The sequence below is a fragment of the Rhipicephalus sanguineus genome, chromosome 1, assembly GCF_013339695.2.
Source record: "Rhipicephalus sanguineus isolate Rsan-2018 chromosome 1, BIME_Rsan_1.4, whole genome shotgun sequence".
Taxonomy (NCBI): Eukaryota; Metazoa; Arthropoda; class Arachnida; order Ixodida; family Ixodidae; genus Rhipicephalus; species Rhipicephalus sanguineus.
This window is the reverse complement of record NC_051176.1, coordinates 162,350,586-162,369,637: the sequence shown is the minus strand read 5'-3', so window position 1 is coordinate 162,369,637 and position 19,052 is coordinate 162,350,586. Positions and strand designations below refer to the sequence as shown.

Sequence of the window (19,052 nt, the reverse complement as noted above, 5' to 3'; positions counted from 1 at the left end):
GTAGTTCATCACTACGGCAGCCCGCACAGCTCCAACGCCTCGGCAGCGTTAAGAGTCAATCCATCCATCAATACCGCAGGACGCCGAGCGCCGGGTTCGGTTTGCCAGCGCTCTCCTAAAATGTTTCTCCGGACGTTTGTATTTTCCCAGCGTTACTGCCCTATCGCAGGCTCTTCTGCGGCGGCACTTTATGGGCCCTCCGCAAGATGGCGCCACACACGGCGGCGCTTCAGTCGCAGAATCTCCGCGCCGATTGTATACCTTGCGCTCGAGCCCGCCGTCGCTCAAAAGCGAAGCGGGCGCGCTACGGGACGCAGGGTCCCAACTGAGAGCTGCAGGATCCCACGACTCCTTGCGGAAGAGGCTCGCGTCGCACCCCTCTTCGCCGTTCTCTCCCTTCCGGCCGGTCTCGCGGCTTCGGCCGCCCGTGGCAACTCCCCGTCTGAATTCTTCACAAAAGCCGACTGCGCTCGGAGGGTTCGCAACTGGTTGAGAGAAGCTTCCAGCGGGCAATCGCGTCGTCTGCTCCTGACAACTCACGGGCCGTGTTTTTTGTCGGGACACGCTCCCGGGAGCATTGACTTTTTCGTATCTGCCCGCTATCAGAAGCACAGTAACCTGTGAGTGACTGTAACTACAAAGGTCCGGGTCAGTGCAGTGAGAGGTCGAAAAGGCGCTGTCAGTGCCTAGATGCGCTGCTGCTGCTGCTGCTATACCTGAAGACGCCGAGAGATAAAGACGCGCAACTCTTCCGCTTTCGCTTTCCTTGCCTTATTTTGTTCTGGAGTCTACCCATCGTTGCAGGGAAAGGGTGACAGCGACCGTTTTTTTTTCTTCGGGGGTAGCATCCTCGGACAATTTCTCTAGTATTTTCACTTCAGAGAAAGAAAGGGGAAATTTTTTTAAAAGACCGATGAGAGGAGGGAAGCGGCATTTGGTCTGTCTTTAGTAAGTGACGTGCCCTTCGAAGAGCTGGTCGGGCCCACCTTCGCGGCCGTCCACGGAACACCAAAAAGTTGCCCCGACGCCGACCGATCGTCAGTAGAGCAATCGCGAGCAATCGCCGGCGAGCCAAAAGTTAAGAGCGAAAGTTATCCAAGCTTTTTGCAGCGGGGCGACGGTGATCGTCTGCATCGATCACAACTTTTCCAGCGTGTGGAAATCGTTAGCGTAGCCGGCTGGGACATTCGCGCCACGAGAGACTGGTGATCGGCCTGAAATCACAGAGCAGACTGGACCGAGAAATCTCGCCCGGCGTCGGCGGTGTCTCTCGGAGAAGCAGCTGAGATCGACCACATGGCGCCCTGGCGGTCATTGCACCGTGCCCTGCTTCTGTTGTTCGTTCTGTGGACTGCAGTGGGTAAGTGTAGGGCTCGGGCGAGCCTCGCTCGTAAGTCGAGGGCAGCAGCAACTGCGTAAGCGTGACATGTTCAGCATCTTAATTCATGCGAGAGTATAGTGTACATGATATAACAGTCGTCGCAAAGCATGCTGCCATTCGTTATGGGAAAGTGAGTAGCGCTAAAAAGACGAGTGCATACGTAGGAACACACGGTGCCTTGATCATTGTCATTAATTACTTTGTTGAAGTGCCTCCTCCTGGCACAGATAAGACAAACTCGGTGCTTATATCGCCAATGCGTTAAATATTGCGGCACTGCAAAGTTCAGGTTAGCGGTCTCTATTTCGTTCGCGTTATCGTGAAAAGTAGTGATTTGATTAAATTTTAGCTTGTAGAGGTCACCCAGTAAAGTTTATGTAAGTTAAACGCTTCGTATCAACGCGAATTTAATCGCATGTACCCGCGTAGTACGCCGTAATCTTGCTTTCGCTCTTCCTTTTTCTGAATGTCAGAAATATAGATGGCTGATTTATTTTCTGTCGCTCTCTTTCTGTGTACAAGCGGCTGGCGATTTTCATTTCTGTTGCACATGATGTGAAGGGAACGTACAATGTGTCAACTGCAGTTCAAGTCAGCGGCGGCTGAGCCATGTCACTGCCGTAGATCTGGACAGCGGTTGGCGGCCGTTGCGCAGCCGTTAAAACGTTCTTTTTTTCTTTCGTTGATTTGCACGTAGTTTCCCGTTGTGTGACTGGTATATGATTGTAAGTGAAACAAACGCTTCCGTATTTACGCTTATAGTTCCTCTGTGGCTGTCATAAGTACATACGCACTGTCCCAATGAAATGTTTTCTGTCACTACGGTGTTCAGTTGGGTATATGTGATGCTGGCGTGCGTGTTTTAAGAACTCAGCGACGGATGCCGTGAGCGCATGCAGAAAACCAAACTAGAGGCCGGACAGTTTTACGTGCCTACACTGCGCTCACCTGCGGCGTGCTCATGGGTTTTGTATTACGTACACAAATGTCCTGCGCTAGAAAAAAAGGCAGGAGAAAAACAAAGAGCCAACACGACGCCAAAATTCTGATTTTCTAAAATGTTGTGCGACGCTGCCTACTTGCATTTTGCGTTTTATTCGCGGTAACCCGTACGTTTGTTCCATGAGCAGCTTCTACGTGTGGTCACTTTAATGGCCCGCCCAAAAAAATTTTCTCTACGGCTGAAGTTCAGCGTAAAGCGACCTGGTCATGCTTAGCTGATAGTAAAGCATTGACTGCGCTTCAGGGATATTAAATACGAAGCTTAAAGCGCTCATCGGTGGTCTTACATAGCGTGTTGTGCCAAGAATAAAGCTAGTGGCGGCCCGTCGGCTATAAGTTTCGTGATTTCCTGGCCTAGGGTTTTCAATTTTTTATAGCGTCTGGAAACTCCTGCGTGTGCCGTGAAGGAGTATGCCTCGCTGAAGCTATTAACGCCGTCACGCGTTCTCTAAAAGGTAACTTCATTCATACGGACGTAAAATTAGGAGTTATTTTTTAAATTCATCACATATCAACGCAACAGGAAACATAGGTATTACTAATAACAGAAGAATATGTCACACTCGCACATCTGTTCTTAAGTATCAAGCCATTTGATGTAAGTTTTCTCTTTAATTGCTATGATTTTTACGAATTTTATTATCTGTGAAAAGGAGTAGCCAGCGATATGTAACAGCACCAAGATCTCCTAAACAACATATAATTAAGGGCAATGATTCTTCACTGGATGACTTTAAAAAAACGCACAAACTCCAGGGCACATGACGAATCATATGAATTTGAAAGGTAACGTTTAGCGGCTCTGAGAGACCCCTTTTGCCTTTGATGAGTCGAAATTCCAGCTTTTCGCGCTGTGAAAGTGCGTAATGCAATATCCAAGAAGGTGTGTGTCCGAAGCGCTCCGCCAGCAGCTGCTGTGCAGTACACTACGTTAAATACTTGAATACATATTTGAAGTGTACACTTGCGTGCAAAATAAGCGAAGTGGCGACGGAGCTTTAGGACGCATGGCAGCTAGCGCTGGCATCTCCGGCGAAGCTAAATACATGCAGCTCGGATTACTTATCTTTCGCAGCGATAGTGACAACACGGCACCCAGACGTGGCCGTCGCCAAGATAAGCTTATTTTTCGCGCTGTAGGCGTTCACGTTACGAAGTTTCGTGATGAAATCTGCGGGTACTTATAACCGACGATCGGTTATATATGCAATCAGCCATCGGCAGCACCATCCCACGAAGTTGGCCAAAGAAAGCCAAACGCCAAACAGCACACACATCTCTAAAGCGTGCTTGTTGCAGGAGCAGACGGGTATCTGAAAGGCCCCTTAGCGTTGTAACTGACCACCGTACCGAAACCTTCTTTTACTAGCATACCTGCCCGAAATGCAGTATTAACGGAAGATCACGCTTATGCTGTCGGTAACCCAATCGGCACGGTGAGCACAAAATGATGGCAGCGTCAACTAGGGCACTGCGCGGACTTCATTTTCCGACTCGCCGTTTGACGCCTGTGCGCCGGTCGGCCCCCGCGGCTCCTTTTCCCGGCCGCGCCTGTAGGGGGAAAAGATGTTATAAAAATATCATTGCTGCAGGTGGTGTGTCCAAAGACGTTAAAATAAACGTACTTAAAACAACAACAACAAAAAATGAGGCACTTTCGCTGGAATGTGAAGTACTGACAGCGATAACAAGGTTTGGCGTTGAAATCGAGCTCCTCGCACGGTGTTCCAACAATGCACGGAGGCGACACGGCGCGATGCAGCGCGTGGGAGAAGTGCTGCTGCGGCAAGCAGAAAGAAAGCGGTGGCAGGTATGAGGCGTGTGACACGGTTGGCGCGACGAGGAACATCGCCAACAGCGTCACCGGCGCCGCACTTTGGTGGTGCACTAGATGAGACGGGCGAAAAAATAGGAAACATTTTTGGTGTTTGTCAGCGCTAAAGTTAGCGTAACGTTTACTGCCCTTTGCGCTTTGACCAGAAAACACACCACGGCTGGGTAACCATCCGTCCAGCAGCCCAGTAGAAACGCTAATTCACTTGTGTACAACGGTCCTGCCACCAGTGGAAGTCAGAACGTTGCGCTGGCTGACGGAGAGCCGATTTCAGAACGTCGCGGCGTGAACTCCGAGGTCCGATGTAGGCACATCAATGATCGGGCCCTAGCTTTCTAGTTTTGGTTCATCCTGTGCCTGCTGTTCTGTTTGGTTGATTACCACTTTATACTGGGACTAGGCACCGGACAGGACGAGATCTCGTTTTTGGAGGTATACTGCCGTAATGTTTGTATCTGTTAGCGTCACTTGCATTTTGACTCGAAATGCTCTGGCAGCTCAGAAAGTGATATCGTTCTCAAATATTTTGATGAGAAGGTCTTTTACGCACCTCAGGGGCATTGGAAGTTTGTGTATATAGTTCCAGCAAAAGGAGTGGGGATGAAAAAAACTGACACTTTGGAGGTTCGCCCATTGTAAGGTACATTTTTCGTGACTCTTGTTCGTTAACCTTGATATGCACGACTTGGCAAAAACCCAACTTGCATAGAATAGTGCCACAAGGTGGGCTAGTTGGTTTTCGCTCATCGTTAAAGATCCGCTAAGTAGACACTACACAGAACAAGAAACGAAAGGCAAGACGTTGATCGCAAACGCCTTGTCTTCCGTTTCTTGTTCTGTGTAGTGCCTACTTAGCGGAACTTTAACTACGAACGAACTTAGTTTAATGTTTTCGACCGGTTGCATGGTTTGCAGGCCTTTCCGTACCACTGATAATGCGGCATAGTTTCTACGAAAATATGTTTAACGCAAAGAGAGAGAGAGAGAGAGCGCTTAGCCCCCCCCCCCCCCTCTTCTTTCTGTTGAGTTTTTATTTCGCCAAAAAGTACATATTTGTTGCGTATTAGTGTACTGATGGGGTTAACATAGACCAAATCTCAAATACCAAAATGCATGTCGCAGCAGCAAGAGCATCAACTAGCCCGAATCCCTTCGTGGGGGAATACAACAAATGCTCCTTTGGTGTGAAATTCTACATAACCCTGCGTTAGCTGCACTCTATGTTTTGTGGACCTTTTTTTTATGGCGGGCATGCTGTGTGTATGTATGCTTTCGTAAATTTGGAACTCTAGATTTGATTGACGTGTAAGTTTATTGCACACAAAATAGTCGTGTGAGGGCCAACATATTTCTATAATCTCGCCCTGGGAAGGAAATACAAGATTCCAAACAGGCGTTCTGCGCAGTCTTCCGATTTGAAATTTGTAAAAGCAGACGTAATATTGCCGAATTTCTGGACGGCTTGACATCTACGATCAACACCTATGTTCAGATGTTTCAAACTTATCAGAGTCGCATCTATGGGGCGAGATGCTCTTTTTCGATTCGATTCCATGTAATTTAGTGGGCGTGGCTGTAGACTACATTTAAAGTGACGTTTCCCGCTGCACTCATAATAATCCTATAATTTCAAATTTTTGGAGTATGCTTATAATTAATATGGGTCACCTCTCCAGCACAGCCACCCATGTGGAAACACTTTTTGCCTCTGACATTTTTCCTTCGCAGCCGTAGCTAGGCAGGTTGTAACTTGAGGCCAATTAACAGCACAACAGCCTTTGCAACAGAGCAAATATTACTCAATCGACGTATGAAAAAACAAACCCAGACGACCTCAACATTCGTGCAGAAGTTAGTACAATCCCTCCATAATGCCTGTATCACATGCAAGCGATTTCGCGGCAGCGATCGAGCGGCACCTAGACACGCGGATGCGGCTGCGTGTCACATGTACCGCTTTCGCCTGCCGCTGCGATGCACATTGCTACTTGCGGAAAGAGCCTGTTATTGGCGGCGAGATCGAGCAGAGCCGGCACCTAGCGGCGAGCGGACGAAACCCGCGGTGTGGATGGCTCCTTGCGTTGTCTGCTAGTACGGAAAGCCGAGCTAGTTGGTACGAATTCATAGTGCAATAGCGCAAAAACACAGGGACACAGGCAAGAGAGACGATACAGTGTCCCTGTGTTTTTGCGCTATTGCACTATGAGTTGTCTGCTAGCCACACCGTGTTCGCATGTGTGCGTACGTCATGCGCGTCCTCAGATTACAGCTTATTCCGTTGTGCTAGCACAATATCAAATGCTTGTACGTATGCCTGCACGATATACACAAGGATTCCGCCTTACGAGGCTTGTATGCACTCTAATAAGTGAATACATGCCCCTGTCGGTATGGCGCTAGGTCGAACCATCGTACCATCCATTCGCCAAAATCATTTCAACGTGGGTACCGCTTTCTCGTTCAAGCACGTCACATATAGTTCATTCGGCGTCGTCCTAAACGAAAAAAAAAGTACTAAATGTCGAGGCGTGAATGTAGAATTTTAGCGACACCATATCGTGATTTGTTGGCGATTTGGAAATCCTTGTGATACCGCAAAGCATGAACTAGCGTCTGCAGAAGATGGTTAGCGCTAAAAAAGACCTGAAGCCACGAATTTCTACAGCAGTACGCGTATTCATGCAAGCAGAAAAGCAGAGTGCACAAAGTCCTACTTCACCTAATTACGCAGAAATACAGGCTCTCTTTCTTTGTAGCCGCTAGAGCAACTAGTAAATACTTTATTGTCTCAGTCGCGCAACACAGTTTATATTGTGGTATAGGCAAAACACAATTTAAACACGTGCAAACAGAGCAAGAACAAACATCGAGCACAGTGCAAAACACGAATATGACTGAAGGCCAGTACCCCATTGATTGGCAGATTGCACTTCTCTCACAATTAAGAGGTACGTTAGGACGGTTTTCTTGCATTGGTGTGGCAATGGAGGGTGCATACATCACCATTAGGCTGCAGTCAACGCGCCTCGCCAACAATCGACTCAAACCGCCTACGGCGAAGCGCCGCTGCGTACATTTGTATACGCGCCGCCGACCGCCTATCCACACAAACGCGGCGACGGTGCTGCCACCTATAGCCCGATCTCGCTACAGTGGCTCTCGCGGCGAATACCAGCTCCTCCGGATCCGCGCCTCGACACGATCCCTGTCACGTGCTCCCCGCGTCACTGCTCGCGCGCGCACCACCATTGGGTCGACACTTCTGTGCTAGCGAATTTTTTCAACTCCTGCGCAGTGGCGCGCGCCGCTCAAGAAACAAGCTGTGGAGCTCGCACGACGGCCGCGGCGCCTCTTGTCGAGCGAAATCGCCTGGATGTGAAACAGGCTAAAGGCGGGCTCTGCTTTTAAATATATAGGAAGGCTATGGAAAATTGACAGCATCTTCATTATTCAAATATTTACTCCTTGACTGGAACATCGAACACCATAACACCATTCCGTTCGTGCTCACGGTGCAGGATGAAATGATTTTCAATTTTTCAAAGACCCAATGATATCTTCTGAAAATTGACCAGGTTCTTTAAAAATATTTTGTGAACGAATCACAGCGCCTGGTACTAAAGAGTGAGTTTGTATCTGTGAGCAACGCACTTGAGATCTTACTTGGCTCAAAAATAGACTACGACACTTTGATCAGGCTTGTGGCCCGCAAGAAAGTCAGCAGCGCTTTCGTGGCGCGTAACGCACAGGTGCTGCTTTGCCATGGGCCCAGAATGTGCCGCAGTTCTAAACACGAGCCCCGTTGAAGGTGCAAGGCCGCCTTTAGAGATCGCCTTTATGATGCGTTTGTAAACAGTGTAGTCTATGTATGTGCGTGTGGTTATCAGTGTATATGTCATAATCATCACCCAGCACCTGGAGTAGCATGTCAGGCAAATAGCCAGGCAAACATCTCCAGCTTTTCGTTAAAACATTGCTCACTCACTACAACACTTTGAATACTTGAAAAAACGGGCTTGCTCTCCGTATGCACGTGTATGTTCATCTATGGTTTTTTTGCAGTTCACACTTGCAGTCGCAAGACAAGACGGCGGCGGTGCGAACATCAGCATATATCCTTAGTCAGGATTCCACATGACGCCGTGCTTTGCGCGTTAGCTTCCTTGCTCACACGTCTGCTCCCTGAGACATCGTACGTGGAAGGCAGTGATAGGTGCGCGGCTTCTGATCATAGGACGGTGGTGGGGACAAATTAAACCCTTCGCTTGCTGCGTATACAGCTGTTTCTTGCTGGGAGCTGTAGACCACACGCTGTTTCACGAAAACAGGCATTGAACTTAGAAATCAATAAAAAGGGGGGCCGCGTAGAGTTGTCGATGATTATGGATTAGGAAGGGAGACGCTTGCACTTGACGGACACCGCGTGCGCCACCCTCTACGATGCGCTAATTTAACTTATGCCCAAACATGCTCTGCTAGTTGCTTTCCTAAAGCCCCTGTGATTAATGAGGTAACTAAATGAAACCAAGATGCAAATAAAGCAACGGAGACGTACCGGGTGCCTCATTACACGCGCCTGCTCCCGAGTTGCGAGCGTTGAGAGATCCACGGAAGGAGAGCCCTGCTTACGTTGCATAGAGGCTCAGAAACAAGGAGGATGACTCGACTAATGAAAATCAACAGCATCTTTGAAGGCGTCTGTCGTATTTCTTTTTTCGCCTGGAACTTTATTGCATCCTTTCTTATATTGGCTCACTGGAAACAAGCTCGGGCTTAGCATGGGTCTATGCAATACCGGTCTTGCCGTTTGGGCGCTTGCGGACGTCGCGCCGCTTCTTCGTCTCGTTCTGAGCAAATAAGACACTCGGGCTGCTGCAGCTTAGTGCCGCTGTAGATACACACCGCTGTTCCGAGGTAGTACCGTGCAGCATTCTGTGAGCAGAAGTAGTACCAGGCGGCCCGAACGGGTTGGTGCACACAAGAACTTGAGGTTAGTGTCACTCCCGGTGGCTGCCGCTGCCTTCTATGCTTCGCCACGTACATGACCGAGATGAACTAAAATCAAACAAAGCGAAACCTCGGTAAAGTTCTTGTCTTGAGTTCACTATATAGCTCTGCGTATAGAGTTTGAATGATGGCAGTTTGTTTACCGGAGCTATGATTTCAAACCATGGACTAAGGTTTTTTGGGCAAAATCTGAAAAAAAAAAAAATAAACGGCGCGACAGGCGACTAAATGGCTTCATATTCACAATGCTTCTCGTTCTCAAGTGCTCCTTGCGCTCAGCTGGTCGGCTTCGTTAACAATACGTCCAACTTCAGGATTGGCCGGAGTTCTCTCTTATGGATGATTCCAGCGTGATAACATTTTTTTCAATACAGCATATGTAGTTAAACGCACATTCTACACTGCACACACATTTTGTACACTGCTACTTGAGTTGAGAAGCAGTGTACAGGGAAAGTCGTTGATAAGATATAGCAAATGTTGGATGAAGGAAAATGAAGTGCGGTATATTCGCGTGTTCACGGGACTCACCACTGTTTAGCTGTATAAGATGCAGAAGCGCTCACTAATAAAGTGTCATATTCTCATCAACGTCAGTTTTGGTCGAAAACCCTTCCGCCACCTTGCGGGATCCCGCAGAATTGATTTTCAATAATATGTATAAAATGCAACTATCGCCCCTGCTGGTCCGTGGCTGAGTAGTTCTATATTTGCGGATACTTTCTGTGGCAATAAAATGAAAGCTGCCAGGGCATATATAGAGGGAGAAGTCGTAACGGAAAGACAGGGATGACAGGGATATCGATCGTGCTTAGTCCAGTTGACACCACGTTTGATTTCCTGGAATAGACAGTGGCCAACGTAGGTTACAGAAGCAATGGTTTCAAATTTGCACAACTTGGCAGAGAAAAACAGAAGAATCAGTCGCAATCAACATTCACTGGTTTACACTATCATGTCCTACTGTTGTCAATAAGGCGCTTGTTACCTCTTTTCGATTAAAACTAACGCTGATAAGAATATGACACTTTATTAGGGAGCGCTCTTGTGTGCCCTTTGCCTCCGTATATAGCGCTATATGCTACAAAGAACGGGTCTCTTCCGCCTTAGCTTACCACCACGACGCCTTCCCATCCTGCTGCGTGGCTTCACGGTATTTACGTTAATCAGAGTGGCTGTGGTGTAAAGAGAGGCTTGTTAGGCTGCTTTTTTAGGGGCGAAGCTCCTCTTAGTCTAACCTTGTCACGCGTCCGGCGTAAGGCGTAACCGGCAGTATCTCCCGAACAGTATCTCCCACTACGACCCATCACCGATCCATCACTTCACCGACCATAAAGCCGTTATAATGAAGGGGGAACGGAAGCCGTGTCTAGCTACCACTTACGATTAATAAAATTTCTTGTATAAATATATACAGTGTTTGTCACGTCTTTGATAATGTACTGGGCTATCGCTTTGATTACTGCTGGCGAAACCACTGAAAATTTCACGGTGTAACCATGATTGCTTCAGGAGCTTCGCCCAAGCTCTTCATCATTCACCCGTGGATATGCTGTGAATTTTTTCTCTCTCTCTTTCTCACACAGAAACACGCACGCACGCACGCACGCACGCACACACACACACACACACAACACACACACACACACACACACACACACACACACACACACACACACACACACACACACACACACACACACACACACACACACACACACACACACACACACACACACACGATAGAGAGAGAGAGAGAGACAGCGACAGGAGGCGATATGTTGTTTGGCTGAGCGAACTTTGTTATTTTTGCTTCACGCCGAATATATTATGAGTGGTCTGACAACTTGAGAGAAATGACAGTGCTGTCATTTCTCTCAAGAGCTGCTCAGCTTTTACAAATTGGCGTGCACCTCGCCTCTGCATATCGCGCACATCGGCCATCGGCTCTACTTGGCTACTAATAATCGCCAACACTACCAACTACCCTGCGTCACGCGAAAGCTTACTGTATATCCATAGCCGCTACTTGACACACGTTGATGCGCACTGCACAGAATTAAACGTTCACGCCAACCACAGCGCGGAGTTGAGACGGCGAGCAGCGTATGGGCGCTCTCGCCTACTGCCGTGCCCGGTGCACGCCGTGTGTCCGCTGCCGGAGCAAGGCGGTTTTTGACCTTTAGTTAAGCCGACGTTCTTACCCGCGAGGCGATGATAAGAGTGCTCCTCCGCGAGACGTTAATCTTCACCGAAAAGGCCTCCTTGGGTTCTCTGCTTGCGAAGCATCTTGTCTTGGAGGGAGCTGCGAGCACGGGTGCAGTTAGCTGCGGACTGTATATAAATATTCGTACGAATGGGGGACGCTATACACTTTCATTGCAGCTGCTGTTTATATGTACTTTTCAACCTCTTTACTGCGACAGCAGTTCAGAGCTCAAAACTGAGTTTGGTTTGCAAGTCCCATCCACCCGCCGTCACGCTGGAAAGGATGGCGACGGCCGGAACCGTCATCAAGTTCTCATCGTTTATCATGTCATCGTCGTACCAACTACAAGAACGTGATCGCCAGCTTTACTCTTTCCTGTTTGCTACTCCGGAATGTGATAGTTGTGCTGGCAACACTGTTCAAGGATGACTACGACATCCAGGGTCAAGCCGGCACTTTCGATTAGCGCTGTGAAGTTTCTGGATTGTGGCATTGAATCGCGGCGTTTCATATAACGCGAAAAGATGCTTGCTGCCAATTACCTTATATTAAATCAGTCTGAAGGATTTCAGTGACGAAACAGCGGAAATAATTACACTGTGCGTGCGAACGCCCAGCTTGTTCGGCAAGCCAGTCACATTTTCTTGGAAAAGAAAGAACGTTTCAAGCGAGCCAGCACGACTGCTTGTGCGTGGCAGGCCTCCCCTAAAGCTGAAAGCGCTTGTGCGCGGCGGGAGATTTTAAGTTGAGACAGCGGGCCTTTTAGGTCGTTTTATCACACAGTCGAAATCTGAAAATTTTCCCCTGTAGTGCGAATTTTTCATTTTTCAGAGAAAAAGACAGATATTAAACGCATGTCGCTTACATGCGAATAAAGTGCTCATTTAAAAGCCAGGTTCGCATGAGTCACGAAAGTATCATTGAAATGTGAGAGGTGAATAGTAGGCATGTGCAAATATTCGAACACTTCGAATATGCGAACGAATATTACAATATTCGAATTTGCGTCGCAACGAATTTAAATTACCCTAAATTTCGAAGTATTCGAAGCGAATAGACATAGTATATAATCCAAATGTCACCCCCTGTAAAAGTGTTTTCACTACAGTAAAGAAGTGCTATACCGTGAATACACCTTCTCAAGGGAAATCCACACTGCCGCGAAGCCACACTTCAAGACTAAATGAACAGATTACCCTCACATCAGTTAATCATTTTTGAAGTTTAAAAGCTTGCTGTACCAGCTTATATGCTCTAATTATAGTACATTTGAAAGCGTAACGTATTTTACAGGTTGTCACTTGCATTCTACCGAAAGTCCTTTGAACCAAAAAGAATGACATTTGCACATGCCTTGTATCAGTTAAAAAAAAAATATTATCCAAGTTAGTTGGGTCATGACAAATAAGCTCTTTATAATATGTAATATATACTATTCGAATTCGATTCTAAATTATTCGACCAAATCACTATTCGCTTCGAATTCGCTTCGAACCTAAACTTTACTATTCGCACAAGCCTAGTGAAAGCCCAGTGAAAAGCTAATCGGAGCAAATTGTGTTTTTCTTCAATTCATCACGTTAGGTTTCCAGAAATTAGCGATGCCTTATCTTGAGCAAATTCGTTTTGTATGAGTACAAATGCATCGCTTGAAAATGAATCTATCGCAACAGAATTCTCTTGCGGGCAGTGTCGGAGAGCAAACTCGAGGTGCGGGGCCGAGGTCGTACGTTCCAAAAATGGAGCATTCGACCTTTTTCCGGTGCGCTAGATTATAATCCACATCGTTCTCCTTTGCGCGTCGTCTGCTTTTTTCGGGAAAGGATGCGTGGCTATCTTTCCACAGTGATGACACGCATTTCAATTCGCAGCAAAAGACTTTCGATATCCCTCTTTTTTCTTCTATTGCGTGCTTGTGAGCGGCAGCGTGGCAACGGTTACAGAACTATACAGCAACGTCTCAGCGCACGGCGCAATGTGAGAACTTGTTTCACTTCAAGTATGGACCTGTACATGCCGCTTCCAGGCTCGGTGGCTGGTTTACGAGCGCAAGGCGGAGCCGCGAATAATATAAATGCAAATGAGAACTTCGTCCACTATCTCCACACCATTGTCCATGCTACAGATTTGTCTTGCTTCAACAAACCGCCTTGTACCATAGCGCATGCATAGCACTGGCTAACGCCGGCGACCTCCATTCTCTTAGTATTTGAACGTTAAATCAGGACTAAATGCCTGTATGCACGCATAGTCAGCTCTGGGTATCGCTTAGGAACACAGATACGCTATTATTGAAGCTTATGATAATAAACGGTTTCATTGTAGATATGTAACGCCCGAGTTGCTGTGGCACATGCGTTTTATTCTGACTGGCTGGACACTATCGAAGATACACGTCTCTTAGATACTATCTTGGATACTAATTTGTATCTGTGTCATGATACATTCTCAAGCAGGTGTATCAGTACCTGCTTTTAGATACGTAATACGATGTATCGTGTATCTTAAGATGCAAGCTGCACTTAAGGCCCGAGCAACTGACAGTACTTGGAAAGGAAAACGGAGCGCCGATAATTGTTATAATAATGAATGAAATATTGATTATCGGTGCTTGAATGATAGTTAGGCGGAATGTTGAAACTGCCGAAAAATCAAGCCAGGACTCATAGCACGCCCTTTTACTAAAAGCTGTATAGTTCGTACAAGTTTCGAGAAATGTGTTTTCAATACGTGTCGTGAAATGCACTGCTGTTCTACCTGTTTTTCGGACCGGGCATCATATTGCAAAGTGCAGAAACATATAACCTGGCACAGCGATTGATAGCGCTGTGTATTTGAATACTTTGATTTCACTTCACGTGCGCCCTGATTCAGACGCGGCTTAATACCCTCTAAGATGCGCCGTTCCGTCTTTAGCGCTAAAGATGAAAGCAATGTTCTTTGTGGCATATGGCAGTGCACACCGGGGGAAAGGACGACACGAAACAAGAAAGACATAAACAAGTGCTGAACTTCAACTGAGGTTTACTGTGCAAACGAAGTCGCTTAATTACGCTCTTTCGACACATGTGTTTGAGACGCATGACGAGAGCCTAATACAAAGATCAATTCCCAACACATGCGTCAAAAGCGCGTACTTAAGTGACTTCGTTTCCACAATAAGCGTCAGTTGAAGTTCAGCGCTTGTGTATCTCCTTGTTTCGTGCCGTCCTTTCACCCGGTGTGCGCTGTCATATGCTATAACGATTATCCAACTAGCTCACCAGTACATTTTAAGAATGTTTCATTGGAGTTATTCTTTTGGCGGCGGTCACTCGATCACCATTGTCCCACATCTCGCTTTGCGCCAACACGCTGTTTGAAGTCACTTTGAAAAGAACGCTATTTTCCAGATTGTGTTGTGGTGGCGGCTGCATGAAATATCTGGATAGCATGATACAGAACGACACTACTCTCATCGCCAGTAACAACTATTGCGTCAGAGCGCGCTACATGGGAGAACGAAGCCTGATTTCGCTCAAGTGTCTGCGCATTTACTTTATGACTGTTGTCACAGCCCCGCTAATGGAAGGCAATCGCCGGGCAGATTCCAACGGCTGACGTATCGGCACCCTGATACGCACCACGAAAGCACGGACAATTTAAGGGTCCTTTTAGCGCGCCAGTGAACTCCGGCTGTGTTCCAAAGACCGAGTCAGAGCCACGAGTTGATAACACAAAAACAGTATATTCTCAATCAAGGCACTACAAACATCACATAAAAGTACACACTTGGCTGGTTCGATCACAATACAACTCACATGAGTTTAACAAACAATGGGGAACAATAATCACTTGCGCTCAAATCCAAACACTTGAGGATATTCGAGAACAATCAAACTACTTTCATATTCACCGGCTTGACGAGTCCCTCCACGTAGACTAGCGCTGGCGAGTCGTTCCCTTCGGCCGTCGGTGATCACATCTCCTCTCGGCGACGTTGTCGTCGAAATTCTTCTTCACTGCTCCCACGGTCTCATCTCTCAGAACTTCTTCCTTCTTCGAAGACCGACGGGCGGTACTACAACATAACGCAACACGTCTTCTCTTGCCGACCGAACCACACTCACTTGAACACCATAACTTCTTTCTTCACAGACCGCCCTACCGTCGCGCGGGCTTTTATTGGGTTGCGCCCGGGTTCGCGAATCTTCGACGGGACTCATCCGTTCACAGCACTGTGGAAGGTTGAGGAAAGGGCGAGCGCCTTCTCGCACATTCGTCTGTGGCGGCGGACGCACCCGTGGTAGCCGCGTTGATTTCCAGATATGTCCCAATTTTGCACGGGAGCTAGGCTGTCTCGGCGGCGTCTTCTGCGGCGGGGGTGAGAGGGATGCGTTCTGGAAAAGCGAACGTTGTTGACGCCTTGTGCATAGCGGCGCGCGCCCGATCAGCGCCGTGATTTGACGCGCTTTCGAATGCGGTTTAGGCGCTCGTTCGTGACAACTGCCGACCTCTGTTGCTATTTTCCGCCGACAGTTTCTTGTCTTTTTTTTCTTTTCTTTTTCTTTGCTACACTCAAACCTCGGGACCTTCAAAGTAAATTGCCTTCCTCTGTATGGACGCTCTTTCATGGCTCCAAAACATGCAGAACATTGCGCCAGTTGCAGACGCTGCATTCGAATAGCCGTCGTCGGCAAGTTTTCTCCTTTCACAGCGCGTTCACTTAATTAAATACCCTTATATAGGTTCGAACAATACCGCTGAAAACATTGAATCATCAGAACACTTCTCGCCTTTGATTTCAGTTTTCATTGCTTTACACGAATTTATAGCCGGCTTCCTAATGATTGCGCCTATCCGGTATGCTCTTTCTACATCTTTCACAGATGTGGGGAGAGGGCACGAAGCATATACACACGGTAGCTAAGGAACTCAGTTCCAGCCTTGAAGAATACAAGTCCACTTGTCGAAACGTCGGCCCGAGCACCCACTCCCTGTTTACGGATTTTTTCATCTAACAGATGTGTAACATTTAATTCCAAGGATTTCGGGACATTACCACGTTTTCCTTTTCTTGGCACAGCCCGCAAAAAGGAAATAAGCGAAAAAAGTGACATGTGATGAACAAAACTAGTTATCAAGATTGATTCACAGTTACTTAGAGACGCACCGGAAAATTCAGGTCAAATTCCGGTAGCGTGCCACAAAATACATAGGTTTCCATGTAGGTTTTCATAAGCTCACACAACTCGGCTGTTGTCCCGAAGGTCGCGGGTTCGATCCTGGCCGCGGCGATCGCATTTCGGTGCAGGCGAAATGCTAGAGGCCCGTGTACTGCGCGATATCGGTGCGCGTTAAAGAACACCAGATGGTCTAAATTTCCGGAGCCCTCCACCACGGCGTACCTCACAATCATATCGTGGTTTTGGCACGTAAAATCTCAGATATTATTAGGCTCGCACACTCGAGGGCTCCGATGAAATCGTCTGTAAGTGGGCCAGAAAACGAAGCTCACTTAGGCTTAGATAGCTTGTACCTAAGCTAGGCGGTTAATGTTTAATTAAGACATTCTAACGCTAAGAAAGAAATACAAAAACACAGCGTCACGGGCTGTGACGTAAATTGTAAAGTTTCTGACATTCGCAAGAGATTGTGTCAACGGTCGTATTAGTTTGCCTTAGCTGCCTTCTACAAAACTGTGGCTCTTGTTGAAAGGTCTATGTACACTTTTTATTGCGAGTTTCGTACAATCTTTCTGGGGCAAAAACTGCGATAGTATTAACAGCCTAATTTTTGGCGAGAAATTATGTTTGTTACAGCGGTAGATGTTCGCTTACTCGTCTACTGCCCACCGCTTGACACCGGTGTCCACCGAAGGAATACCGAAGTGTTTCGCAAGTTCATAAAATAATTAGGGATGCGCAGTGCGAACCCAGACCTCATATATTAGCAGATACAGGTTTTATGCCTGTCAGTCATTCTGTTTTTTTTTTCTTGCTTTCAAACCCAGAAAATAAAGGAGCAGCTCACTACGATCGTTAAGCTCCATTCCTTGAAAAAGCAAGTGCTCTCTTTGGTATTTCAGATAGCAAGAAAGAGGAAAAACAAACAAGCAAAATGATGCAACTCCATGGGGTCTATATTCACGTCCGAAGTGGAGCCATTATTCATAAAGCTTCTCTTAGGTATTTGACCTAGATCTGTCAACACGGAAGCAATTATTTCTTCATCAGATTTGTTGCGTGTATGCGGGGGCCGCCCCAGCGCGGCTCACAGGAAAATATTTTGCCTCTAAGAAGTGCTGTGGGAATATAAGTTCTTTTCCAGGTATGCTAGACTAGTTCGGAAGAACATGCGCGGACCATGTTATTAGCGAATTCAGCTGACCAATGACACCGGATAAAGGGAGACATACAAATAAAGGAAAAGCAGGGAGGTCAGCCAGAATTGAAACATCCGGTTTGCTAACCTACACATGGGGGGAGGGGGGGGGGGGCGAGTGAAAGGGGAAAGAGCGCAGAGAAGAGCGGGTGCACAGAAACAAAGTGCAAAAAAAAAGAAAAAGAAAATCAAAGGTGAGGGGCGTAAGTACTTAGTCTCTCCAATAGGCCTTGGCGACTGGGGCCTGTCGTCAAGGCGGACGGACATGGCCGCTAGCGGCAGCCTGTATGAGAAATCCACATACGAGCAAGGGCTTCTATTTACTCGCTCGAATTCCCTATTATTGAAGTTTCTCACGAAATAGTTTCGTGTAAATCACTGCGTTTCGTTACAAGTTTAACGATATGTGATAGCTGTAGCGTTTGCCACAATCAATCAATCAATCAATCAATCAATCAATCAATCAATCAATCAATCAATCAATCAATCAATCAATCAATCAATCAATCAATCAATCAATCGGATAAGCTGTCACCCAGAATACCTATCACGCAGATGACTAACTCGCTGAAGTGTGCTAGTCGTGAGTGTGCCGAAAGCATGCTAACAACTGGTATACTCCTCTAGGAAACATCAAGAAATACATTTACTTTCCAATTATACATCAAAATCGTGCTCGTATTAGAAGAGACTAGAGCTGTCAAGTAATTCACGAGCAATGACATAATAACCAAAAAATAAATACAAAACAAAAGCAAGACGACGACGAAGAAGAAGCAAGATAGCTTTGGAAAAAAAGCACGAACCGCTCATCGAACCACTATCGCGTTTCCTAGCGCGTTGCCTGTCAGCTAGAAAACAGATCCGCGGGCCATTTGTTGGGCGGGGGTGTCGTTAGGCGTCTGTCGTCGTACCACCGGTGGCAGTATAGCACGAACTCTTAAGAGTTTACCTCATACTGTGGCGCAGCGAGCGTCTCTCAGGTGACCCTCAGCGTATGCAAAATTCACACGCTCTGGAATACAGCGGAGTTTTTGAGCAATATTAAGTAATTATCACGTTGGCAGGCGCGTGCTTCCTAAGAGTGCCTCGAGAGCGTCTCAAGTGACGGCAGCGGCTCCAATGCGCCGATTACTGTACTGACTCGCATAGCGGTGAGCGCTTCGTAAAGAGAGGAGTCGGTAATACGACACGCGGTCTCCACGAACGTTAAGGGCAACGGTCTCAAGCGCTCAGCAGGGTGGCCTAATGTTTCA

The 19,052-nt window shown here is 47.2% G+C and overlaps 1 long non-coding RNA gene across 1 annotated transcript in view; it reads left to right on the top strand.

Moving 5' to 3' along the window:
• Positions 1-292: 292 nt before the first annotated feature.
• Positions 293-19,052, top strand: part of LOC119401411 (uncharacterized) — a 195,962-nt gene continuing 177,202 nt past the window's right edge. The window contains exon 1 of the long non-coding RNA XR_005185429.2: positions 293-1,360. This is a non-coding gene — a long non-coding RNA (uncharacterized LOC119401411). The remainder of the gene's footprint in view (positions 1,361-19,052) is intronic.